This window comes from Eleutherodactylus coqui, chromosome 8 (genome assembly GCF_035609145.1).
Source record: "Eleutherodactylus coqui strain aEleCoq1 chromosome 8, aEleCoq1.hap1, whole genome shotgun sequence".
NCBI lineage: Eukaryota > Metazoa > Chordata > Amphibia > Anura > Eleutherodactylidae > Eleutherodactylus > Eleutherodactylus coqui.
Genome location: NC_089844.1, coordinates 150,472,760 through 150,481,448, shown reverse-complemented (window position 1 = coordinate 150,481,448; position 8,689 = coordinate 150,472,760).

Below are 8,689 nucleotides of genomic sequence, written 5' to 3'. Positions count from 1 at the left end.
TATCCTGGTGGCTCTGATGATTTCTGGGTATCCTGGTGGCTCTTGTGATTTCTGGGTATTCTGGTGGCTCTGGTGATTCCTGGTATCCTGGTGGCTCTGGTGATTTCTGGGTATCCTGGTGGCTCTGGTGATTTCTGGGTATCTTGGTGGCTCTGGTGATTTCTGGGTATCCTGGCGGCTCTGATGATTTCAGGGTATTCTGATGGTTCTGGTGATTTCTGGGTATCCTGGTGGCTCTGGTGATTCCTGGGTATCCTGGTGGCTCTGGTGATTCCTGGTATCCTGGTGGCTCTGGTGATTTCTGGGTATCCTGGTGGCTCTGCTGATTCCTGGGTATTCTGGTGGCTCTGGTGATTCCTGGTATCCTGGTGGCTCTGGTGATTTCTGGGTATCTTGGTGGCTCTGGTGATTTCTGGGTATCCTGGCGGCTCTGATGATTTCTGGGTATTCTGATGGTTCTGGTGATTTCTGGGTATCCTGGTGGCTCTGGTGATTCCTGGGTATCCTGGTGGCTCTGGTGATTCCTGGGTATCCTGGTGGCTCTGGTGATTCCTGGTATCCTGGTGGCTCTGGTGATTTCTGGGTATCCTGGTGGCTCTGCTGATTCCTGGGTATTCCGGTGGCTCTGGTGATTCCTGGTATCCTGGTGGCTCTGGTGATTTCTGGGTATCCTGGTGGCTCTGGTGATTTCTGGGTATCTTGGTGGCTCTGGTGATTTCTGGGTATCCTGGCGGCTCTGATGATTTCAGGGTATTCTGATGATTCTGGTGATTTCTGGGTATCCTGGTGGCTCTGGTGATTCCTGGTATCCTGGTGGCTCTGGTGATTTCTGGGTATCCTGGTGGCTCTTGTAATTTCTGGGTATCTTGGTGGCTCTGGTGATTTCTGGGTATCTTGGTGGCTCTGGTGATTTCTGGGTATCCTGGCGGTTCTGATGATTTCAGGGTATTCTGATGATTCTAGTGATTTCTGGGTATCCTGGTGGCTCTGGTGATTCCTGGGTATCCTGGTGGCTCTGGTGATTCCTGGTATTCTGGTGGCTCTTGTGTTTTCTGGGTATCCTGGTGGCTCTTGTGATTTCTGGGTATTCTGGTGGCTCTGGTGATTCCTGGTATCCTGGTGGCTCTGGTGATTTCTGGGTATCCTGGTGGCTCTGGTGATTTCTGGGTATCTTGGTGGCTCTGGTGATTTCTGGGTATCCTGGCGGCTCTGATGATTTCAGGGTATTCTGATGATTCTGGTGATTTCTGGGTATCCTGGTGGCTCTGGTGATTCCTGGGTATCCTGGTGGCTCTGGTGATTCCTGGTATCCTGGTGGCTCTGGTGATTTCTGGGTATCCTGGTGGCTCTGCTGATTCCTCTGTATCCTGGTGGCTCTGGTGATTCCTGGTATCCTGGTGGCTCTGGTGATTTCTGGGTATCCTGGTGGCTCTGGTGATTTCTGGGTATCCTGGTGGCTCTGGTGATTCCTGGGTATCCTGGTGGCTCTTGTGATTCCTGGGTATCCTGGTGGCTCTGGTGATTTCTGGGTATCCTGGTGGCTCTGGTGATTCCTGGGTATCCTGGTGGCTCTGGTGATTCCTGGGTATCCTGGTGGCTCTGGTGATTTCTGGGTATCCTGGTGGCTCTGGTGATTTCTGGGTATCCTGGTGGCCCTGGTGATTCCTGGGTATCCTGGTGGCTCTGGTGATTCCTGGGTATCCTGGTGGCTCTGGTGATTCCTGGGTATCCTGGTGGTTCTGGTGATTCCTGGGTATCCTGGTGGTTCTGGTGATTCCTGGGTATCATGGTGGCTCTGGTGATTCCTGGGTATCCTGGTGGTTCTGCTGATTTGGTTATCCATTGAGGAAGGGATGGTAGCCCTGATTTATAAATGTTCTTTTAAGATGATATAAATGTTCCTCTCTGTCTGTTGGGTTGGAGCAGATCCGGTTGTATCTGATGGCCTGGCTGTAGACTAAAGACTTTTTGATGTGTTTAGAGTGGAAGCTGTCCCATCTGAGGTATGTGGGCTGATCAATCGGTTTTCAGTATAGGGATGTCTCTATTGAGTTGTTTGAAGTTTTTAGGGCGGTATCCAAACAGTTGAATTCTGTATACGAGTAGCTTATCGTCAGGTTTATGGTGGGGTGAAATGTGCTGAATCTCTCATAGAATATTACTAGTTCTTGTTCAGCGTTAGTCCAGATGGTTATAATGTCATCAATGTAGTGGAAGTAGGCCAATTGTTTGCTGGGGCAGGAGTCCAGAAAGTCATCCTCCAGTTTTGCCATGAAAAGGTTGGCATATTGCGGTGCTATTTTACTGCCCATAGCGGTTCTGGTGAGTTGCAGTTATATATCTTTGCCAAAGGAGAATCCATGGTAGCCAGGATGGGGCCAATGGGGAGAAGACCTATAGCTGACAGTTTTTTCAGTAGAAAGTTGCATGAAGTGGCAGCATCAATGGTGAATTCAAATAAAAACAACTTTTATTGCTCCGTGTTAAAAATAAGAACGTGCCGCATTAAAAGCCCTCTCTGAGGACAGAGAAATAACAATAAAACTGGCCAACAAAGGTGGTGCAATTGTAATCCTTAACACCACACAGTATAATAATGAGGCCCATAGACAACCTAATGATGAGAGTGTTTACACTAGACTGAAGGGCGACCCCACCCTGAGGCTACAAATCCAGTTAAGGGTTATGTTAAATGATGCAATTCTGGCAGGCATCATAGACTCTGAGTTGGTCCGCTATCTTGATGTACTCCATCCTCGGGTCCCGGTCCTGTATCTTCTACATAAGATCCATAAAGATCTTGTGAACCCTCCAGGGCATCCAATTATATCTGGAAGAGACTCTGTCTTTTGCAATATGGCTAGATTTCTCGATAAACTGCTCCGCTCGTTTGCGGAGGGAGCTTCCTCATATATTCGAGATACCAGTGATTTTTTGCAGAAGTTGAGAAACGTTGACATATCGGGTCCATTGATACTTGCAACATTCGATGTTGTCTCTCTGTACACCTCGATACAACATCATAAAGGCCTGGCAGCTGTGAGACATTATATTGCGGGGTGCGACTGGGCCCCAGGGTGTACTGAGTTTGCCCTGTCGCTGCTCGAGTTCATCCTTACGAGGAATTATTTTTCCTTTGGGGGGTGTGCTACGAGCAGCGGCAGGGCACCGCCATGGGGTCCAATGTCACACCTACGTATGCGAATATGTATATGCGCCATTTTGAAGAAACTTTTGTCTACATCTCGGAACACTGGTCTCATGTGGTTGCTTGGTTCCACTTTATAGATTGTATTTTTGTCCTATGGAGGGGTCCCTGTGAGGATCTTCTTAAATTTCAAGATTCTCTAAATTCCCACTATGGTGAGCTTCAGTTCACGTTGAATTCATCTACAGAATGTATCCAATTTCTTGACACGCTGATTATCAATGATGGTGAGAATTTGAATGTTGATTCACTAAACCTACCCACAGGAACAGAGTATCCTTCATTATAACAGTCACCACCCAAGGAGTACTGTGGACTCTCTCCCATGGAGTCAACTCCTACGGGTGAGGAGAATCACACAGGACTCCTTTGTTGATGTTAGATTGGAACAGATGGCCAATAAGTTTCTACTCAGAGGTTATCTGCTGCCTCTTGTCAGCAAGGCAGTTGAAGGAGTTCGCATATTAGACCGAGATACACTATTGACTGCTAAGATTAGGACTACGAGACCGAAAAGGATACCGTTCATTTCCACCTTTGGATGGCATAGTGGCAAAATATCATCAATCATTAATAGGCATTGGCCTCTACTGTAGGGGTCTCAGTGGCATGCCAGAATTTGCTGAGATGCCCCATAGGAGGCCCTCTAACATACGGGACAAGCTAGTCAAGTCCTCTTTACCTATTGAGAGACAAACACAATTGCTCCTAGCCACATCAAAGCATGGGAATTTCCCTTGCTTGAATTGTGCATGCTGCAGGAACCTAGTCAAAGGTGACTGCTTTTATCACCCCTCTACAGGGAAGAAATACAAAATCAGTAAATGATACGCATGCACCTCCTCATATGTCGTCTACCTTGTAACCTGCCCTTGTGGCCTGGGTTACGTGGGGAAGACGACTATGGAGGCAATATCCTGAATCACTAAACACAAAAGCACCATTCGTACCAACTGCCTTCACTTACCTATACCTAAGCATCTCCATGATAAAAACATAGTATCAGTCAGTTCAGATTTCGTATTATTGACGATGTACCACCACCACTGGCACGAGGAGGGGATAGGGAATCCCTGCTTAAAAAGAAAGAACTTTGCTGGATATATACCCTAAATACAATGCACCCCTTTGGTCTAAATATGGAATACAACTACATACCGTTCATTTAATTCTCCCGTCTTTATTCTGTTGTAATCAACTGTCTCTTTCTTTTATTATTTTTCTTTAATTGATGTTGTCTTCTGTTTTTACTATAGGTGCGGTTCTTGCCCTCCTCTGGCCACTGACGATTGTATCTGACTGGTGGTCTACTTATCTAGGCTCTAATATCCAATCATGAGTGATAACTTTGGCAATACAATTAATAACGCTCATACTTTAAGATGTACCATAGATTCAGTCTATTGTTCCATTGGATTTACTGGTCTCTTTGTTAAAGGGGTTGTCCCGCGGCAGCAAGTGGGTCTATACACTTCTGTATGGCCATATTAATGCACTTTGTAATGTACATTGTGCATTAATTATGAGCCATACAGAAGTTATAAAAAGTTTTTCACTTACCTGCTCCGCTGCTGGCGTCCTCGTCTCCATGGTTGCCGTCTAATTTTCGCCGTCTAAAATGGTCGAATGGCCAAATTAGACGCGCTTGCGCAGTCCGGGTCTTCTTATCTTCTCAATGGGGCTCCGTGTAGCTCCGTGTAGCTCCGCCCTGTCACGTGCCGATTCCAGCCAATCAGGAGGCTGGAATCGGCAATGGACCGCACAGAAAAGCTGCGGTCCACGGAGGGAGCAGACCCCGGCGGCCATCTTCAACCGGTAAGTATAGAAGTCACCGGAGCGCGGGGATTCAGGTAAGCGCTGTGCTGTTCTTTTTTTCAGTCCCTGCATCGGGGTTGTCTCGCGCCGAACGGGGGGGGGGGGGGGGGGTTGAAAAAAAAAAACCCGTTTCGGCGCGGGACAACCCCTTTAACTCTTGCTGAATACAGAAATCCTCTTGTGAGATTATCTGTGAACGTGAAATATTTTGTATATATAAAAAAAGGGTATATGACACCTTCTGGATACTTATGTGTAGCTACTACTGAGATACTTTCACCCCCAGGACCTCCACGATATACCTGCTGTGTTTACCCCTTCCTCACTGGAGTTATTAGCATATACACTTGTGTGTGCCCCTTGAGTTTTTAAAAGTGTTATGTCTTCAGCATTGTTCCTGTTGAGCGGGAGGTATACTGGTTGACTTAGTTGTTTGGGCTTTTATATATAGGTCTGTGGGATTTTAATACCTGGATACTTTACCTGTTTAGTACTCAGTAGTCACAATTCATTCCAGCTATGTAAAGGGCTTTTCCCGACTGACATGCCTATGCGCATGCGCTAAACTGGTTGGCCGACACCACCTTTTGGTTGGCGGTTTCCCTTTACTGGTTCTGTGCATGCGCACTACTGGTTGGCCGGCGCCATCTTATGATTGTCGGGCATCCCGCGGATGTATTGTAGTCTCGTGTGTTATGATAGCTGCCAACTATGAACACTATGGCCTCCCGTATTGACATACTGAACATGTGATGCGCGCTTGCACACCTTCTTAATGAGACGCCGGCAAGGAGCATTATGGCATGGAGCTGGCAATGGACTGCACCACATGTTTTTATGATGCTGTGTTTTGACTCAGGTCAAGGGGATTATGTAATATTAAATTGGGGTCAGTCACTTTGTCCTCGTTGGTGTTGCTTAGTGTCTTATTTGCTATATAAAGTGTGATGTAGTGACATGTAATAAGGCTTGAAAAAGACTATACTGGTCGAAACGTTGTCTGTAAAGTTTTAACATGGAGCAATAAAAGTTATTTTTATTTGAATTCACCATTCATGCTGCCACTTCATGCAACTTTCTGGATGATATAGAGGACTTGAGGTCCATGGTCCCAGGTGTGACTTGGCAAAGACTAGATACAGTGGGGGAAAAAAGTATTTAGTCAGATACCAATTGTACAAGTTCTCCTACTTAAAAAGAGGAGAGAGGCCTGTAATTGACATCATAGGTAGACCTCAACTATGAGAGACAACATGAGAAAACACATCCAGAAAATCACATTGTCTGATTTTTAACGAATTTATTTGCAAATTATGGTGGAAAATAAGTATTTTTCAATAACAAAAGTTCATCTCAATACTTCGTCGTTATATATCCTTTACTGGCAATGACAGAGGTCAAACGTTTTCTGTAAGTCCTCACAAGGTTGGCACACACTGTTGCTGGTATGTTGGCCCATTCCTCCATGCAGATCTCCTCAAGAGCAGTGATGTTTCGGGGCTGTCGCTGGGCAACATGGACTTTCAACTCCCTCCAAAGGTTTTCTATAGGGTTGAGATCTGGAGACTGGCTAGGCCACTCCAGGACCTTGAAATGCTTCTTACAAAGCCACTCCTTTGTTGCCCTGGCGGTGAGCTTGGGGTCATTGTCCTGCTGAAAGACCCAGCCACGTTTCATCTTCAGTGCCCTTGCTGATGGGAGGCTTACACTCAAAATCTCACGATACATGGCCCTTTTCATTCTTTCATGTATACGGATCAGTCATCCTGGTCCCTTTGCAGAGAAGCAGCCCCAAAGCATGATGTTGCCAGCCCCATGCTTCACAGTAGGAATGGTGTTCTTTGGATGCAACTCGGCATTCTTTCTCCTCCAAACACGACGAGTTGTGTTTCTGCCAAACAGTTCTACTTTTGGTTTCATCTGACCATATGACATTCTCCCAATACTCTTCTGGATCATCCAAATGCTCTCTAGCAAACGTCAGTCGGCCTCGGACATGTACTGGCTTAAGCAGGGGGACACGTCTGGCACTGCAGGAGTGTGTTACTGATGGTAGCCTTTGTTACGTTGGTCCCAGCTCTCTGCAGGTCATTCACTAGGTTCCCCCGTGTGATTCTAGAATCTTTGCTCACCGTTCTTGTGACACAACTCTGCTTGCTGAAAAAGAAGCCGGTCTAAAGCAGCTGATATGTAAGATTAAAACAAAGTGAAAAATGGACCTCGACCTGAATGTAAAGAAGACTAAAATGATGACAACTGCAAAAAATGGCCAAATTCAAATCAAAATCGACAACAAGGCCATAGAATGCCTGCGAGAATTCATCTTCCTTGCTTCGAAAATTGACCAGGCTGGAGAGTCTATGCCAGAGATAAAACCTAATATAGCATTGGGGCGAAGCGCGATGCTGAACATGGACAAAATCTGCAAAAGTAGGGATATCGGTATAGCAAGTAAACGCAGGATAGTGCAGACCACCGTATTCCACATAGCCATGTATGGAACTGAAAGCTGGACTGCGAGAAAAGCTGATAGAAGGAGGTGAGCTGTGGTGCTGGTGAAAGCTGCTGCATATATCCTGGACGGCGAGAGCAACAAACAGAAAAGTCCTGAATGGTATAAGACCCGATATATCACTGGAGGGCAAGATGGCCGGACTCAGACTCACGGATTTTGGTCACGTAATACGAACACAGCCGCTAGAAAAATCAATAATGCTTGGACAGATCAGTGGCAAAAGAAGACCTGTCCGCCAAAGGACACAATGGCTGATACTGTCAGAGCGGATACTGGCATGGATATCAGACAACTAAAAGAAGTGCAAAACCGAAAAACCATTTTCCCATCCTTCCCTATGTCCATGCTTTTATGTTTTAGTTAAATAAACCACTTGTATTTGTGATCTTTCGTTCACACTAATTTCTATGGCGCTGCATTTTCAAGTTCTGCCAGCAGATGTCAGGAGTTATAATTTATAATGGACAGTTTTTAGCGCTGAGTGTTCGCAGTCGGTTCCTAATGGAATCTGGTGCATTTATTTGCCCCTAGTCTGCACCTGCTGATATTTCCTAGTCAGAATGAGATTGATTATTATTTTCGTATACATCCGAGGATATTTTTTGATGCTAAAATCAAGTATTTTCCATATAATTTATATCTAATAATAAATAATCCTTCTGCCTGAGAAATATCAGCAGGTGCAGACTAGGGGCAAATAAATGCACTGGATTCCATTAGGAACCGACTGCGAACACTCAGCGCTAAAAACTGTCCATTAATGAATTATAACTCCTGCAAAAGAATGACATCTGCTGGCAAAACTTGGAAATGCAGCGCCATAGAAATTAGTGAAAGATGTATATATACATGGGGTTTACTTGGATATAGGGAAGAATACCAAAATGGTGATATTCTATTCAAAATGGACCTAGATTATTATTTGCACATTAAAAAAGCTGTAATGCTGGTGGGAAAATATGCTCTCCGACCCACTCACAACCCCACCTATCTGCTGTGCATGCACAGGCTCTGTAATTGTGGCGTTTCAGATGCTAGATTTGGAGTCGCGGGTGTAGTAGCAGTGCAGGACTAGGGAGAAGTCAGAGGAAAGCCAGGAATCAGTAACAGGTGGTCTCAGGTCACGGTACAAAGGAAGAGGCGGGTACTGT